Raw genomic sequence first — 17,962 nt, forward strand, 5'->3', positions numbered from 1 at the left:
CCCGGTGCAGCCGAGCCCCGGAGGAGTGCGGGAGCGGCCCTGCAGCCGCGACTGGGGGCGAAAGAGGGCGGAAGCGGTGGGCTTCCGTGGGAAAGTTCTCCTGGCTCCCAGCTCGCGGCGGGCGTGCGCGTCCTGGAATCGGGGAAAGGGGTCACTGGTCTGCCTCCCTGGAGCTTGCTGTCTTTGTTTTGTAGCTAGGCGAGGAGAGGCGTCCCAGCCTTACTCCGGACGTTTTTGCGGGTGGAGAGGGTGGAGCTCTCCGGTGGGTCTTTCATTGCTTTCTTACTGTCTTTGCGGAGTGGCTTCTGGCTTCCCGCCGGGCAGCAGTCTGCCACGTATTGAGCCCGGGCTGGGCGAGGGCAGCCTGCGCGGGCGAGGCGGGCAGCAGGAAGGCGGCTGGCGCCGTGAGCGCGCGCCACGAGGCCCGCTCTGGGCGGCCCCTCCTCCATTTTGCCTGGCGTTTGGCTCCAGGTCTGGACTGGCGCGCAGGGGCAGCGGCACGGGCGCTAGGAACTTCCTACCCGGGGAGTTCTTCGCGTCCCTAGCGCCCAGGGCTAGGAATTGGCCGGCTGCGGGTCTCCAAAGTTTGTACTGCCTGCCTTCTGCTCGAATGCTCCTTTGATTTGTAAGTGTTCACGTGTGTTTGTACTAGTACTTCAAGTAACTCAAAGCAAAGCCCGATGCCAGTCTCTACTGGAAGCTTTACCTGTTGTTCACCGGGACGCCAGTTTCTGCCCTGCGCGGCCCTTTTTGTTTGTGACTGTTCCCAGTGCTTCTTGTGATGCCTGGGATATCTTTGGGGTCCTCATATTAACCTGAAGTCCTAGGGAGAAAAGGTTGAACTTGTAGATGAGTGGAGCCCTGACAATGACCTTGGTGAGCCTCTAGAAACGCACTCACCACAGGTGAAATCTGAGGCCCTAAAAGGTGGAACAGCTCCATCCATCCTCACCCTTGAGTCACTGCCGCCTGCTCCAGTTGGCAGTCTGTGAGGAGTGGGAGCCTGCGAGATATCACAGGAGTGGCTGACTGCCCCTGAGCGCACCAGGAGGAGAGTGAAGGACTCTCCACCAAGGACCCCATTTTCCTGCTGTTTTCAAAGCATCTGCTGTATTTGGGCCATGATAGTTGGTCATCTTTTAAGATTTTATGCTTTTCTTGTTATTAAAAAAAATCCAAGGGTGAATTGGATTTGTCCCATATTGTAGTTTGCTATAATTGTATTTTGATTTTATTATTCCTTTTGGACGGACAGTGTTGGCAAGCTGCATCTCTTTTCGAAGTCTCAAAGGTGAGCCTGGTGGTGCAGTAGGAGTGGGAAACAGGCAGCTTATATACTCTGTGTACTGATTAAAGGAATTTGGAAGAAAAGCGCATCATCAGAAAAGGACAATTTTAGAGCTAGAAAGAACTGAGTCCAACAGTTGGTCTCATCACTTTTTTTTTTTTTTTTTGTGGTGCCTGCGATCAGATCCAGGGCCTTGTGGGAGCACCATCATCACTGATAGGCGAGAAAAACCAGGCCTGAGTTAGTAACATTGAAATTAGGCGGTGAAAGAGCTGGGACTAAACTTGTGTGCCCAGTCCCTGAAGTGCTGGGTTTAAGATTCCACTGATAGGAGGAGGCATCTGGATGTCAACTTGAAGAGTGGCTACTTGGAATTAGCTACTAATGAATGCTGGGTTTCACAGGTATTTAATTTGGATTGGAGATGGAAATGCAGATTGCTTTGTACCCTGTAGCCTACTATTGTAGATCTTGAGTGTTTCTCCCACTTCAACCCCTCTTAATAAGAAAAAAACAGTTCTCTTGAGGGAGAGGAAGTGTTTTCCTGTGTGGCTCTCATTTGTCTCAATGTTGTGGCTGCCCAGAGTACAAGTATTTTATCTCAGTAAATTATTTTGGTCATAGAAGGCAAGAATGGTGGTTGTAGGTTCATGTATCACATTTTTTTCCCGTTTGTTTTGTAGATGAAGATGAATTAGAACTTCAGAGTAAACTTTGGTAGGCTGATATGGCCAGTCATTGTTTAAACAGTCATGTATAATTGTGGTGGGTTGAGAAAGTAATTGTGACCTTTTGTTAAAAACATGCCTGGCATGGTGGCACATGCCTGTGATTCCAGCAACTTGAGGGGCTAAGGCAGAAGGATTTTCAAGTTCAAGGCTGGCTTGCACAACTTAGTGAAACCTTCAGCAATTTAGTGAGACCCTGTCTCAAAATAATAAGATAAAAAAGGGCTGGGAATGTAGCTCAGTGGTAGAGCACCCCTAGATTCAATCCTTAGTACCTTAATAAATAAATTACTAAATAAATAAAAGGGGCTGGGATGTAGCTCAGTGGTGCTTGTCTAGTGTGTGCAGAGTGCTTGCCTAGTTGTGCAAGGCTGTGGGTACAGTCCCTAGTACTGTATTCTCTCTCCATCAAAAAAAATTATTAATTTTTCCTCCTAAAGGACGGGCCTGGAGGTGGCAAGAACACTGGAAGGGGAAAAGCAAACCATGTAAATGTCTGCCTGTTTGTCCAGCTGTGATCAGGTCGAATCCTCCTGGTTCTCTGTTACTCTCCCTTACTGGCTAATAGCAGCCTTCTGTTGGCCTCCAGGTCTTCCTCAGCTGGTCTCCTTTCTGGAAACAGTGGGTACCTCCCTGCTACCCAGAGTACTGGTCAGGGACTGCAGTGCCCTGCGGATTCCAGTGGCCCCCACGTGTGGCCCAGGCTGTTTCCCTGCAGCCAGATCTGTTGGACTGCCCTTGCTGACCCTTGCTGGCTCCTCTCTGGAAGGGTGTTGGTGCTGCAGGCCCCCCCCTCCCCATTCCCTTTTTCTCTCCTGCTGCCCCAGGGGCCACACTTGGTCTTGCTCTGGCCTTATTTGTTGCTGCCACCTCCACTAGAGTTAAGGAGATGTAAAAATTCTGGAGTGCTGTTCAGGTGTTTGGGGACCATTGAGGGGAAATTACGAGTGAATGTGACTGGAGGAAGTGTCAGTCCCAAGAGTTTCCTGGTTGTGAACTGCTTAAACTATTTGTCCTGTCAGGCCCCCTTTTCCCTTAAGAACTTCTTTTTGCTGCACGCCTGTAATCCCAGCAACTCTGGAGGCTGAGGCAGGAGAATTGTAAGTTCAAAGCCAGCCTCAACAATTTAGTGAGGCCCTAAGCAATTTAGCAAAACCATGTCTCAAAATAAAAAGGGCTGGGGATGTGACTGAGTGGCTAAGCACCTCTAGGTTCAACTCTCGTCCCAAAACAAAACATAAATTTCTCTTTTCCTTGGAAGTGGCCAGGCAGGTGTCTTCCTTGACTGGTGATAGAGCTGCACTGCCATGAGGTTTTTCCTATGTACCTGTTGTGAGCTCTTGCCTGAGCATGGCCACTCACTCCCCTTCAGGTGTCTGTAGGGAGGATGGTCTGTCATTCTGAGCTGGAGGGCACACAGGGAGTTGCAGTCCCTCTGAGCTGTCGACTCTGGCCAGCTTGCCAGTGAGTCAGCATCTGCTCTGAGTGCTTCAGAATGTGCCATGGGCCCTGTCAACCTTGGCTCTGCACCTGCTGTGGAGCCTCAGCAGCCCCCAGCCAGGTGACTTATTCCATGTCCTCCCTCTGCCAGGTGCTCCCAGAACCCTGGAACTGGTGTGGTCCTTGCTCTGTTTTCTGGGCAGGGATCGTGTATTTTCCGGCACTCTGAATTGCATCATGGGTCATGAAGGCCTGGTATGGCCTGGCCTTGCTGCCACCTGCTACTCCTCTATTCCAGCCACTCCAGGGCTTGGCATGCCACTCCTTCCCTGCCCAAGGATGTCCCTATATGCTGTTTGCTCTGTGACATTCTGTCTGGTGCAGTAGGCTGCAGGGTGCACACCTAACAGAACCCTAGGAGCTCCTCCCCTGCTGCCCTGCCTCTGGCTGTGTCCCTTTCTGCCTTGTCTTTGAAGTCCTCCACCCCTAGCCCTGAGCTTGGGCCCAGGAGCTCTCCCACTGAGCTGAACCTTAGCCCAGGTGTGGTTTCTGGTGCTGACCCTGCCTGGCCACCTGATGCCAGCGCACTATATAGGATTTGTTTGGATCTTTTGCTTAATGCCATTTCTCTGTCAAATCATGTTTTTTTTAGGTTCTGTGCAGACAGATTGCATTTGGGAATTCTATTGCTGAAGTCCTGACCTTTTCTCTAGTAGCTCCATGGTGCTATTGAGACTGTTTAAGGTCTTGACATCTTTTCAACATGGCTTGAGTGTACTTAGATTCGCATGTAATAAGGGGTCTTTTAAACTGACATCATTAAAACATTTGATCTTTCATCATAAGTTTCATGCATATGTGAATTATATAAGCATAGCCCAAATATATTATGAAATGCAAAAATAGGAAATATAAAAGGGTTAGCAATGAGACATCTGAGAACATTTCTTTTTAGAAAAATTTTGTTTATTTTTTATTCTGATTTGTTATATGTGACAGCAGAATGCATTACAATTCATATTACACATAGAGCACAATTTTTTTTTATCTCTGGTTGTATACAAAGTATAGTCACACCATTCATGTCTTCATGTACTTAGGGTAATGATGTCCATCTCATTCCACAGTCTTTTCTACCCCCTGCTCCCTCCCTTTCCCTCCTTCCCCTTTGCTCTATCTAGACTTCATCTAATCCTCCAAGGCTCCCCCCCCACCCCCACTATAATCAGCCTTCTTATATCAGAAAACATTCAGCATGTGTTTTTTTTGGGAGTGGCTAACTTCACTTAGCATTATATTCTCCAACTCCTTCCATTCACCTGCAAATGCCATGATTTTATTCTCTTATTGCTGAGTAATATTTCGTTTGTGTATATTTTCTTTATTCATTCATCTACTGAAGGGCATCTAGGTTGGTTCCACAGTTTAGCTGTTGTGAATTGTGCTGCTATAAACACTGATGTGGCTGTGTCCCTGTAGTATGCTGTTTTTAAGTCCTTTGGGTATAGACCAAGGAGTGGGATAACTGGGTCAAATGGTGGTTCCATTCTCAGTTTTCCAAGGAATCTCTACTGCTTTCCATATTGGCTGCACCACCAGCAATGTATGAGTGTGTAGAAACATCCCTTTAATGGCATAAAACTTTTGGGTTCTTATTAAAATATTTGTAATCAAAACATGTTTTATTTTTGAAAATCTTGTTTAATTCTTGATGAGTCCTGGATGATTTTTGGTGACACTAACTTTGGTGATAAAGTGAGGCTGGCTGTGGGTCTTCTTAGACTTGAATCTTTGAGACTATCATATTTGAAAATGTTACTCCATAAAGAGAGTCTATTAGAGAAAGTGGTCAGTAGCATGGCCACTAAGTCACCACGTTCCCATTGCCCAGTTATGCAGTGGCTTTGTTAACAGGCTAGAAATCTTTAATTTTCTTTTGTTCTCCATCAGTTATTTTTGTAAACTTAGTTAAAAATTTTAAACTGCAGTAGTAGACTCTAAACAGTAAAAATCTTCACTTGGAATATTTTAAAATTGGTTAGAAATGTGTTTACAAGTTTATGCAGTTTCTATTGGGTTAGAGGTAAGTATAAAGTTTTTGGCAACAAAGTTGCTTAACACTGGAAATATTTTCTAATACCTTTTTATCGGATGATTTGGTAGCTTTAATGTTTTAATTTTCTTTCAACTTTATGTAAAACAGTAGCAAGTTATAACTTGTCATTAAGTGAAGTATCATGCTGGATGTGTTAGTGTAGTCCTGTGATCCCAGCTACATGGGAGGTAGTGAGGCTGGGTTCAATCCCCAGCAGCCCCTACCTCCCAAAGTAAAATACCATAAGAACAAGTCACTGTAAGATTTACATGAAAAGGAAAAGGAGAAGACAAGATTTCTTTTTCTTTCTTTCTTTTTTTTTTTTTTTTGTACCAGGGATTGAACCCAGGGTGCTTAACCACTGAGCCACATTCCCTGGAGGAGTGGTGGGCTGCCTGTGTAGGACAGAGAAGAAGCCTGGTCAGTTGAGGGACATGTGATCTTGGGAAAGACTCCTTTCAGGAGCGCTGCAGGTCTGGGGGGGACTTGTTGATTCCTGAACCACTTCACGTGCCACAGCTGCCTCGAACCTTCACATGCCTCAAGTGAAGGCATTTGGCTCAGGAACATGGGTTCAGCCTTCCTTTCCCACTTAACTGGGTGTCTGTACAATTCTGCTAGAAGAGGGCTCTTTCAGCCCTTAGGATGTCACAGCTCTGCGCCCAGCCTTGAGGGCTCTGTGTGGATCCCTTACCACTGCCCACCCATGCTGACTGCTTCTTTGGTCGGAAGCTGCAGAGATGCTGGGCACTTGGAAGCAACTTTGGCAGGTCCTGGAAGGTTGACATCCCTGCCACTTGGCACACCCACCTAGCAGCCAGCTTCCTCTGGGCCCTAGGACCTGAGTGCTCCCTCTCAGGTTCAGGCCTTTGCAGGCGCTGGTCTGTGCTAGAGTCCCAGCCTCACTGACCCTCTCCTGCCCAGCACTGCCTGGCTAGGCTTCCTTCTGCGTCCTGGTTTGGCTGCCTGGGAAGTCTTCCTGGCCTTGACCAGGTGCCTCCTTTGGTCTGTTGGAGTCTCCCAAAGGGACCTAGCTATAGGCACCCTCCCCACCCACACCTCCATGTTGGTCTTCTGCAGACTGAGCTCTTGGGACCAGCCACTGTATTTCTCACTGTAGCCTGAGGCTAACACGTGGCCTAGAAGCAGGGCTGAATATTCTCCAGTTTGTTCAGTAACCGGCTGATAATGACCTTGTTCTCAAACCCACGCCCAGTAGGAATCTCCCTGTGTCCAGTGTTGAGCCCCTGATCTCACCTGGACATGGCGACTGCAGCCTCCTCTGACCAGTTGATGACAGTGCCTCCTGGTTGCTCAGGCCTCCGACCTTGGAGTGGCCCTTGACCACTCTCCATTGAAGACTCTTGTCGACCCTACGTCAGCCTACCATAGTCACCCACTGCCCGCCTCTGTTGTCCTACCCCGATCCTGGCCTCCTCCGTCTCTATGGGCTCTTGCAGTTCCTCAGGCCATTCTCCTTTGCTGCCCTTGTCCCTGTACGTTCTGTTCTCACAGCAGTCACAGGGACCTGTTAAAATGGAAGTTGGTGAATCCCTGCTCTGTTTTATTTTTCTTTAGTTTTCTAGTTTGCTACTGGGGATTGAATCCAGGGGTACTGCAACTGAGCCACATCCCCAGCCCTTTTTATTTTGAGATAGTGCCTTGCTAAGTTGCTGAGAGGCTGGCCTCAAACTTGAGATCCTCCTGACTCAGCCTCCCGAGTCCTTGGGATCACAGGCACCACCATGCCTGGTACCTGCCCTGTTTTAAAACTCTGCAGTGCCTTCCCATTTTACTCCCAGTGAAAGCCAAAGTCTTTACCAAAGTCCACAAAGCCCTATAAATAGGTCCTTCGTGCTGGCAGTTCATCTTGCCGGGGCATCCTTCCCTCGTGGGAGGAGATGCCTTTTGTCATCTATCTCGGTTGTAAGAGTCTCAACAGCTAACTCAGTATGCTGTCCCATTGCTACCTCTGTTTGCTTAAGTCTGTTTCTCATGACCAGCAATTTCTGGTGCTCAGTGGATGCTGTGTGATGGCTGAAGAAGGCATTACTTCTCTGCTCAGTCACAGCTTCTTTTTTCTTATCTGGCGGTGGGTACTGGGGATTAAACTCAGGGGCACCTTATCCCTGAGCCCCATCTCCAGTCCTATTTTGTATTTTATTTAGAGATAGGATCTCACTGAGTTGCTTAGAGCCTCACTGTTGTTAAGGCTGGCTTTGAACTTGCGATCCTCCTGTCTTAGCCTCCCCAGCTGCTGGGTTTATAGCTGTGTGTCCCAGCTCCCGGCTTAGTTACATCTTCTGATACTAGTTTCTTTCTTTTTTTCTTTTTTTTTTTTTTTAAGAGAGAAAGAAAGAAAGAGGGAATATATATATATATATATATATATATATATATTTTAGATGGACACAACACAATGCCTTTATTTTTATGTGATGCTGAGAATCGAACCTGGGTCCCGCCTGTGCTAGGTGAGTGCTCTACCGCTGAGCCACAATCCCAGCCCCTGATAATAGTTTTTGATGCTTAAACCTGGTTGCTTCATCTGCCGGGGGCTGTGGATGGTTGTCCCTTTGCTTTTCATGGGAGTGCTTCCTCTGGGTCCTTTGACCTGGACAGGGTTGCTGGCGCATTGTTAACCACAGAGCCTGGTGTAAGCATGCATGCTCGAAGGCTGATGGTCTGTTTTGACCATTATAGAATCTGCTGAAGGGTGCTTCAGCAGCTCTTGTCAAGTTCTTACCTGGTTGTCACTTGTTCCTTTCTGTTAAGTGCTGTTGATATGAACTGGATCTTTAACTCAAATACAGGAGTAGATCTTTCAAATGGAAACCGTTACCTTCACTACCTTGGGGAGAGATAGACCCCTGATGTTTGGGAGGAAACCCTCTCTGCTCAGGGCAGCTTGCCGTGGCCCCAGCCTGGGCCTGGGCCTGGGCCTGGGCTGGAACTGGGAGGGTGCCAAGCATCTTCACAAGGGTGGGAAGATCTGGTAGTTGAGTGCTCCTGGGAACAGGGCATGTCCTTGTTGAGTGAAGCAGACCTTGAGAAGAAGTGCCAGAGCCGATGTGTGGTTTGTGTTGTGCCGTCTGGGTGAGCATGATTTTTCCCTTCATCAACAAGATGATACGTGATCACGTGCTTTCCAGGCTTTGGTGAAGATCTGAGATGCTGTTAAAACATTCTTCTTTTTTTTTTTTTTTTAAAGGTTTTATTTTCTATTTATTTATTTCTGTTTTTTCTATTTATTTTTTTTTTTTTAGTTTTCGGTGGACATGACATCTTTGTTGGTATGTGGTGCTGAGGATCGAACCCGGGCTGCACACATGCCAGGCGAGCGTGCTACTGCTTGAGCCACATCCCCAGCCCCTCTTCTTTTGTTTTTTGATGAAAGCACAGACCCTCCAAGTTAAGAAGCAGTTCTGGCCTTTATTTCTCCACTCTGATACATCTGTGCTAGGGTCGATAGAAAGTAGTTCTCAACAGAACTTGGGGGACCTGGGTGCAGCTAGCCCACCATCTGCTTGGTTGCCGGGTTGGCATCTCTGCCATCAGGTGCATTGGAGTCTTTGGGATGCTTATCAAAGCCTTGTGGGGCAACTGCACTGTCTGAGGAGGTTGGCTGTGCTTCTGTTGTGTGGCATGTTTGTTGGCCGAGGGGTCTTCGGAATATCTTCAGAAGTTGGAGTTTGAGGTTGGGTGAGAGCCTTGCAGTTTCTGGTGAAGCTGATCTGGTGACCTGTTCAGTGCCCCCAACCCACCATGCTTATGTGCTTTTTTGCCACAGTCTGGCTGGGCACAAAATAACCGAGCCGCCACACAGCCTTGTAGGTTCAAACAGCAACCTTTATTCCTGAACTCTTACCGGCATTCTACACACACTTCCCGGGATCACACGCCTCCTCTCAGAACCCCATGAGAACTCCTGGGCATAGCGGGTGCCCAAGGCAGCAGGATCTGCCCTAATCCCAGCAGGATCTGCCCTAATCCCAGCAGGATCCGCCCTAATCCCAGCAGGATCTGCGCTAATCCCGGAGCCGCCCTATTCCCCCCAGGATCCGCCCTATTTCCCCCAGCATCCGCCCTAATTCCCCGGAGCCGCCCTAATCCCAGAGCAGATTCACCTTTCAACCATTCCCTCTAGCAAAATGCCAGGTGTCATTCTGACTAAACTGTGGCTCTCAATATCTCCCCCCTTCTGTTTAATTAAACAACAAGCATGTGGCTTAGGGACCTTGCCTGTCTTAGGTTGTCCAATACTGCATATGGTCCTTACCCATCATCAGATGAGCTGACCTCAAGGCATCAGCCTCCTGTCTTAGGTTGGTACCATTGCAATTGGATCTTACCCGTCATTGACTACTGGTCCAGCATACAGCCATACTTGTGGATAGGCCTTTGCACCAGTGTGGGGGGGTGAGGTTCTTTGCCTCACCTCTGTTGACCCCCAAATTTGGCCTTGGTGGTGCCAGTGTGGGGGGGTGAGGTTCTTTGCCTCACCTCTGTTGGCCCCCAAATTGTAGACCATCACAAGCAGAAAGGGAGGAGGATGCAAAATGCCACGGCACCAAGCCAAATGACGGCTTTTTTGGGAAAAATTGTACCACCGATACCACCATCAGCAAAGTTACCCCAGCACTACCACAATTCACTGCATCAACAGATAGTTCACAGTGCATGCAAGTGATACATAATCCAGGCAAGTTTTGCAAACAGTTCAAAGCAGAGGAATCCATTAATATGTCCATTTCCTCCCAAAGTAAATCGACTTCTTGATTGAGAATCACTTGTTGAATTACTATTCATTGATGCATCAGTTTATACAGTTTACTTAGTTTTTATCTTTTTTAACTTAGTTTTATCTTTGTCTTCACCAGCACTGGGATGAAGATAGGAATTCTGGCAATGATGGCTAAAAAAAAATTATGTAACATTCCAGCGGGCACTACAAAAAAGCAATTTTCTGAACAATTTACATTATCCTGAACAGAATTATTAAATATAATCAAAAGGAAAGGTGAAAGTAAACAAACAGATCTGTTAACCTCCTTTTTTGTTCACATATTAAAACAATCCTCAACAGCTGTTTACCCAATTTAAACTAAACCATTTAAATCATGTGAATAAAAAAAAATATTCGGATCCATTTTTTCATGAGCACTCCATATATGTGGACATACGCACATACAGACATACAACACAAAACAGAAGTGTGCACACATAGCACAATACATACAACACATAACATGATAGTAAAGGCCTTATAGCTTTTCACAGGTGAAATCTCCATTGCAATGTTTAAAAACTCCACAGTCAAAAAATAGAACTGATCAGCAAAACATTAACCTAGGTCTGTATGAGCTCAAAAAATAAAATAGAACTTTATGATGTGGGAAAAGGCAATAATAAACTAGATATTGAAAAAAGCATCCTGGTTACCACCTGGGTTTGACTCTTCTTTTGATATTCCATCCTTCTTCCTGTAACTTGCATAATGGGTCTGAAGGTATTCCCACAAGCAAGCCCCAAGGTTTCTTACATTTGAAATAGGCCTTAATGGTGTTCATTATTCTTTAGCCTCCAGGTGTGGGAGAATCACTGTCACAGATGTAAGAATAGCCAAACTGGAGTTCTGAATATCAGCTGTTATGGATTTGAGCCAAATCATCTTCTTTTTGGTCTGTAGAAATTGCTTTAGTTAATCTCTCTGGAATCCAAATCGGCTGCTGTTCTCCCTGTGGAAACACAGAAACAGACCCCCAACTCCAGACAATCACTGGGTCAGGACCTTTCCATTGTCCTGTTAGAATATCCTTCCAAAGTACCTTGGGTTTATGTACATTTTTTGGACACATGCCTTTCCGCAGCACTAAGCCCTGATGAATCCAAATTTTAAAAGTTTAGAGTAAAAAGGGTTATTTTAAGTTTATCTTTGGGGGATATATACCTCTTCCCAATTTCCTCCTTTTGCTTTAATAAGTACATTTTAATAGTTTGATGAGCTCTTTCAACTATGCCTTGTCCCTATGGATTGTATGGGATTCCTGTTATATGAGTAATGCCAAATGATGAGCAAAATTGTTTAAAAGAGGTAAAGTATAGCCAGGGACATTATCTGTTTTTAGCTGTTTTTGGAACGCCCACAGTGGCAAAATTTCATAAGCAATGAGCTATAATATCTTTAGTTTTTTCTCCGGCATGAAGGGAGCCCATCAAAAATCTGGAAGAAGTATCAACTGTAACATGCAAATATTTTAATTTTCCAAATTCTGGCAAGTCTGTGACGTCCATCTGCCAAATATGGTTAGGTATCAGTCCTCTAGGATTGACTCCAAGATTAACTTGTGGTAAAAAGGTCACACAATTTTGACATTGTTTTATTATTTGTCTAGCTTGTTCCTTAGTTATTTTAAAACATTTTTGTAAAGTATTAGCATTGACATGGAACCTTTTATGAAAATTTGAAGCTTCTTCTAGCGTACAGAAAATATGTATGTCATATTTTCAATGCTAAATCATTGCCCAAACTAAGGGCTCCAGGCAATCCTGTATGTAACCTGATATGTCCTATAAAGAATGGATCTTTTCTGTCCCAGATTAGACTTTGTATATTGGAAAACAAAGAGAAAACAGTAGAGGAAGGGGAAATCCTACCAGCATCTTCAAGGGATATTATAGCATTAACTATATACTGACTATCAGAAAATAAATTAAATACAGAATCTTTAAACATCACAAAAGCTTGTAATACTGCAATAAGCTCTACCTTTTTAGCTGATTGTTTGGGTACTAAAAATGTAAAAGTTCTATCAGGGGTAACTTCTGCTGCTGTACCATTATTTGACCCATCAGTGAATATATTTGGAGCATTCATGATAGGTGTTTTTCTTGTCATTTTTGGAAAAACTACAGGATACAAAGACCAAAAAGACAATAAAGGATTAGAAGGTAAGTGATTATCAAATGAAACTTTAGATTTACACATGATTATTGCCCAAGTATTTAACTCATTAGTTAACTCATCAATTTGATCCATAGTATATGGAGTAATAATTTTATTGGGAGAAATTCCAAACACTCCCTTTGTTGCTTTTATTCCTTTGAGTATTAATTGTCCTACAGCCTCAGGATACCTAGTAAGAATAGTGTTAGGAGAATAAGATGAATGTATCCACAATAATGGATCTTCTTGCCAAAATACTTCTGTAGGAATATTTTTTGTTGGTAGTACAACAAATAATAAAGGTAAACTTATATCAATTCTATCCAAATGCATATTTTCCATATGTGTTTCAATGATTTTTAATGCCTTTCTTGCTTCAGGCGTTAACATTCGGGGTGAATTTGGATCTGATGGACCTTTTAGGATATCAAATAAAGGTCCCAACTCTCCTGTTGGTATGCATAAATAAGGCCTTATCCAATTTATGTCTCCCGATAACTTTGAAAGTCGTTAAGTGATTTGAGTTGATCTACTCGTATTTGAATTTTTGGTGGACGGACCATGGTTGAGGATAATAGAACTCCTAAATAATTAATTGGAAAATTTAATTGTACTTTATCTATTGCTATCTCTAGATTATAATTTTTTAATAAGTTTGTAAGTGTAGCATAACATTCCAGCAATGTGTTTTTATCTTTGTGTGCTAATAATACATCATCCATATAGTGAAATATTTGTAGTTCAGGATTTTGATTTCTAAGTGGCTGGATTGCTTTGTTAACATAAATTTGACACATAGTTGGGCTGTTAGCCATCCCTTGAGGGAGTACTTTCCATTCATATCTCTGATCAGGACCTTCATGATTCAGTGCAGGGATAGTAAATGCAAAACATGGACTATCCTCAGGATGAATTGGAATTGAGAAAAAACAATCTTTAATATCTATAGCTAAAACATGCCAGGTTTTTGGCAAAGCAGACAATTGAGGAATCCCCGATTGAGCAGGTCCCATAATAACCATCTCATTATTAATGGCTCTTAAATCTTGCAATAATCTCCATTTACCAGATTTCTTTTTGATGACAAAAATGGGAATATTATGGGGAGATACGGAAGGTTGTATATGTCCCTCCGCTAATTGTTTTTTGACCAGGTCATGGGCTGCTTGTATCTTTTCTTTAGTCAGGGGCCACTGAGGAACCCATACTGGTCTTTCTGATTTCCAAGTAATTTTTATTGTCTCAGTGACCCCTTCTGAAAACCCAATCCATGTCTATTTATTCCTTGATCTATTTGAATTGGTGCTGCTATACCTTGTTCTTGTTCTCCTAATCTTCTTTCCTAAAACCTTGTCTAACCCTAATAGTGGGCTCATTAGGATTGATGTTATTTGTTAATGTCAAACCTAATTGATCTAGGACATCTTGTCCCCATAAATTTATAGGAAGATGATCCAATACATATGGCTGTATAGTTCCTTCACGTTCTTCAGGATCCTTCCAATCTAATACCATTGCACTTCTATGGAGATTAGTCGCCACTCCTAGGCCTCGAAGCGTTTGAGTGGCTTGTTGTATCAGCCAATGTTTTGGCCATTCTTTTTTTTTTTTTTTTAAAGAGAGAGTGAGAGAGGAGAGAGAGAGGAGAGAGAGAGAGAGAGAGAGAAGTTTTAATATTTATTTTTTAGCTCTTGGCGGACACAACATCTTTGTTGGTATGTGGTGCTGAGGATCGAACCCGGGCCGCACACATGCCAGGCAAGCGCGCTACCGCTTGAGCCACATCCCCAGCCCGTTTTGGCCATTCTTGATGAGAGATGATGCTAAGGTCTGCACCTGTATCCAGTAGCCCATTTAATTCATGTCCTTGAATATTTAGTTTTAGCATGGGGTGAGAATCTAAATTTAAAGACAGCATAGCCTAATCTACACCTGTGGAGCCTAATCCCCTGGAACCTCTTTCTATAGTATGGCTGGAAAATTTATCATGCAGGCTGGGTATTATTAATAACTGTGCTATTCTATATCCTGGTGAAATTATTGATATACCCCTTGGAGAACTGGCTATAATTTTTATTTCACCTTCATAATCGGGATCAATTACCCCAGGACTTTTCATAAGTCCTTTTATAGTGGAAGAACTCCGTCCCAATAATAAGCCTACTGTTCCTTGGGGAAGAGGTCCTTTTACCCCTGTGGGAATGATTTAAACTCCCATCTCTGGAGTTAGTACTGCTCTGGCGGAGGTGCAGATGTCCAACCCTGCACTCCCTCTGGTTTGTCTGATGAGGGATCTAATGGATAATGTGTCCTGGGCACCACCCTGATGGTGTTGCTGGGTTCCTCCAGTGCCCCATATATTTGTGGTTGTGGGCCCCGGAGCATTGGGCCCCCCTGTCCATTTTTGGTAATGGAGCCCGATGTTTTTCTCCACGATATTGTGGGTAAACACTTGGTCCTTGTCCGTTTTTTGATAATGGAGTACCCTCTATGGTGGTTTGAGAACGGCATTCATTAGCCCAATGTCTCTCTCTACTGCATCGTGGGCAAATACCCGGTATTCTACTCCTTTGTTACCTAGTTTTGTTAAACCCTCCTTCTATGGGGCAATTACTTTTAAAATGTCCTGTTTGTTCGCAATTGTAGCATGTTTTTTGCCTGGCATCTAAAGCCTTTTGTACTGCAGCTGCCAAGAATTGCCCTTGTTCATTAATTTCTCTACATAATTCGATATATGTGTTTAATTTTTTATGTTTCCATGGTCTAATGGCTTCCTTGCACCAATGATTTGCTTGCTCAAAGGCTAGCTGTTTAATTAATGGCATTGCTTGTTTTGTATCCCCAAAAACTCTGGTAGCTGTTTGAATAAGCCTATCTACAAATTCAGCGTAAGGTTCGTTAGCTCCTTGTATAATCTTAGATAATTGACCTTGTAAATCTCCATGTCCTTGTAAAGTCTTCCATGCCCTAACCACATCTGCAGCAGTTTGTTAATATATAGCAGGATCATATTCAATTTGTTGCCGCTGACCCTCATAAGGTCCCTGTCCTAACAACATATCTAGATTTCTCTGTGTCGAGGGTTTCTTTGACATGAATGTGGGGTTGTAATAGTGGGGCTCATCAAAGTCTTTTTTTTTTGGCACCACGAATTGAACTCAGGGGCATTTGACTACTGAGCCATATCCCCAGCCCTATTTTGTATTTATTTTAGAGACAGGGTCTCACTGAGTTGCTTAGCGCCGTGCTGTTGCTGAGGCTGTCTCCTGCCTCAGCCTCCAGAGCTGCCAGGATTACAGGTGTGTGCCACTGTGCTGGGGCCAAAGTCTTTTCTTCCTTCTCATTCTTACATTCAAGGTCTGAGAAGTTGATCTTATTATGTGTGGGCCTTGGAAGAGCCAGCTCTAAACAAACACTGTGTCTGTAGCAGAAGCTGTTTCTTTTCTGTTGTGCTCTTGGGCAGATGTTCGAGTTTCAAGAAGTTGGTGGCCCACAGAGTTTTTGAGGGCTTTTAATTTATCAGAAGGAACAACTTTTTTCACATTTTGCCACATTTTTTCCTAATCAAAAGTGACCTGCTCTTGTAAAGTGTTTGCAGACTGTAGAGTGCCCAAGGCCACTCTGCTTTATCTGATTTTCTTCCATCCCTCAGCACCTGGGGTCACTGGTGTTGGTTAGCGGCCTCCTCAGTGTGCTTCTGTGATGGCGAGTGTGCCCAGCACTGGCCACGTGCCGGGTGCTGTTCTAGGTGTGGCACGGGGCCTCTCTCTAAGCTCCCGTGGTCCTGTTTTTCGTGGACAGCACAGACCCGTTGGAGCAGCATCCTGAGTGCTGGACCCAGTGAGTGGGGCCTGAATTCAGACCCTAGCAGCCAGGCTGCTCCTGGCCGCCCTGGATGTGGACCCAGCACTGAGTGCTCCAGGTGAAGAGAGTCCCCCAGCCCCTGCAGCACTGCCGCTCGAGAGATGTGCCCTGGCCTGACCCTGGTGCTGGCCCAGCTCCCCGAGCTCGAATGCAGGGCTGGTAGGAGGTCTTTGGTTCTAATGTATTCCTCTGAAACCTCTTCCCTAGTTCCTGCCACGGAGCTTGACTCTTAGTGAGGGACAGCTCTTGAATCCCGGGGAGTTTCCTGAGGGACAGAGCAACTTCCGTTCCAACAAGGCAACTCTGGTGGGCTCCTCGTGCCCTCAGGTTGAGGGTTGATTAGCGGGGGTGAGAGGAGGAGCCTACAGCCTCCACTCCTCAGCTCCAGGCATGGCAGAGAGGCTGAAGTTTGACTTGGTCACTGTGACCCATGATGTGATTGCTGTGCCCGTGTCATTAAACCTCCTACAAACCCCACAGCAGGCCTCAGGAGCCTGGAGGGTGGCGCCACCAGAGGGCCCTGGGGCTCCTGCTCCTCCCAGGGGCCTTGAGCCTTGTCCCTTCCAGCAGGCCATCACTTAGTGCCCTTTGTGATAAGTAGAGGGGGCTAAGGACATCATTGCTCTGGGCTTTGTGAACTATACTGAGGGATTAAGCTTGCCTCTCAGTTTATGGCCCCTGGTCAGAAGCACAGCCCAGCCTGCTTGCACTGACCTCTGAAAAGGGGCATCCCTATGGACTGTGCCCTCTTCCTGGGTCTGTCTGTCTCCAGGAAGATGCTGTCAGACTGCTCTCATGGGCCCTGCTGGAATGCTGGTGGAGAGGCTGCTGCTTGTGGCCCAGAGGGCAAGATCCCAGGGCTTGAGAGGTGGAAGGCAGGCTGCAGAGGCCAGCCCAGGAGCTTGCTTGTCTTCCTCCGTCTTCAATTAGAATATTCCTTTAGGCACAGTTGTGGGCTCTGTTCATGAACTTTCCCTCTAGGAGGATTTTTCTCTCCAGACTCCCTGGGGGATTATGTCCCTTGAGGTGGGATGTTATCTATACCAGGGGACAATGAACTGGAGTTGCTTGTTTTGCATTAGTGACGTCTCCAGACTGGGAAAAGGTTCCAGCCCCATCAGCAGTGTCTTGAGGACCTAGTGTCCCTACTGATTGTTGCTGCCATCCATCTTCTGTTGATTCTTGTTGGAAAATGGTATCTATCAGAAAGGGAGTTAATATCTCTTGGTAACCAAGGACATGGCTTTTTGGAATTTGGGTTGCTGACTGAATCGGTCTATTTTTTGTTGTTATAACAAGATACCTGAAGCTGGATAATATATAGAGAAAAAGGTTTTATTTAGCTCACAGTTTTGGATCCTGAAAATCCAAGATCTAGTGGCCTCATCACTACGGCCTCTGGATAGGGCCTCAACCATTGGCATCATGGTGGGAAGGTGTGTGAGAGGGCGAGGTCATCTGGAAAGACCGGAAGCACGAGAGGGGAGGGGTCAGGCCTGCTCCTGTGAAACCATCACGCTCAGGAGACCAACCTGGTCCCATGAGAACACCTTCATCTCTTCTGAGGGCAGTGCCCCAAATCCTGACTGCTGCTCATGGGG

General features: G+C 45.4%; 1 protein-coding gene across 2 annotated transcripts in view; it reads left to right on the forward strand.

Annotated features, from left to right (window-relative positions):
• Uck2 (uridine-cytidine kinase 2) overlaps positions 1-17,962 on the forward strand; it is a 54,550-nt gene that overhangs the window by 615 nt on the left and 35,973 nt on the right. The gene's annotated exons all lie outside the window — the stretch shown is intronic.

The sequence above is a fragment of the Ictidomys tridecemlineatus genome, chromosome 10 (genome assembly GCF_052094955.1).
Source record: "Ictidomys tridecemlineatus isolate mIctTri1 chromosome 10, mIctTri1.hap1, whole genome shotgun sequence".
Lineage (NCBI taxonomy): Eukaryota > Metazoa > Chordata > Mammalia > Rodentia > Sciuridae > Ictidomys > Ictidomys tridecemlineatus.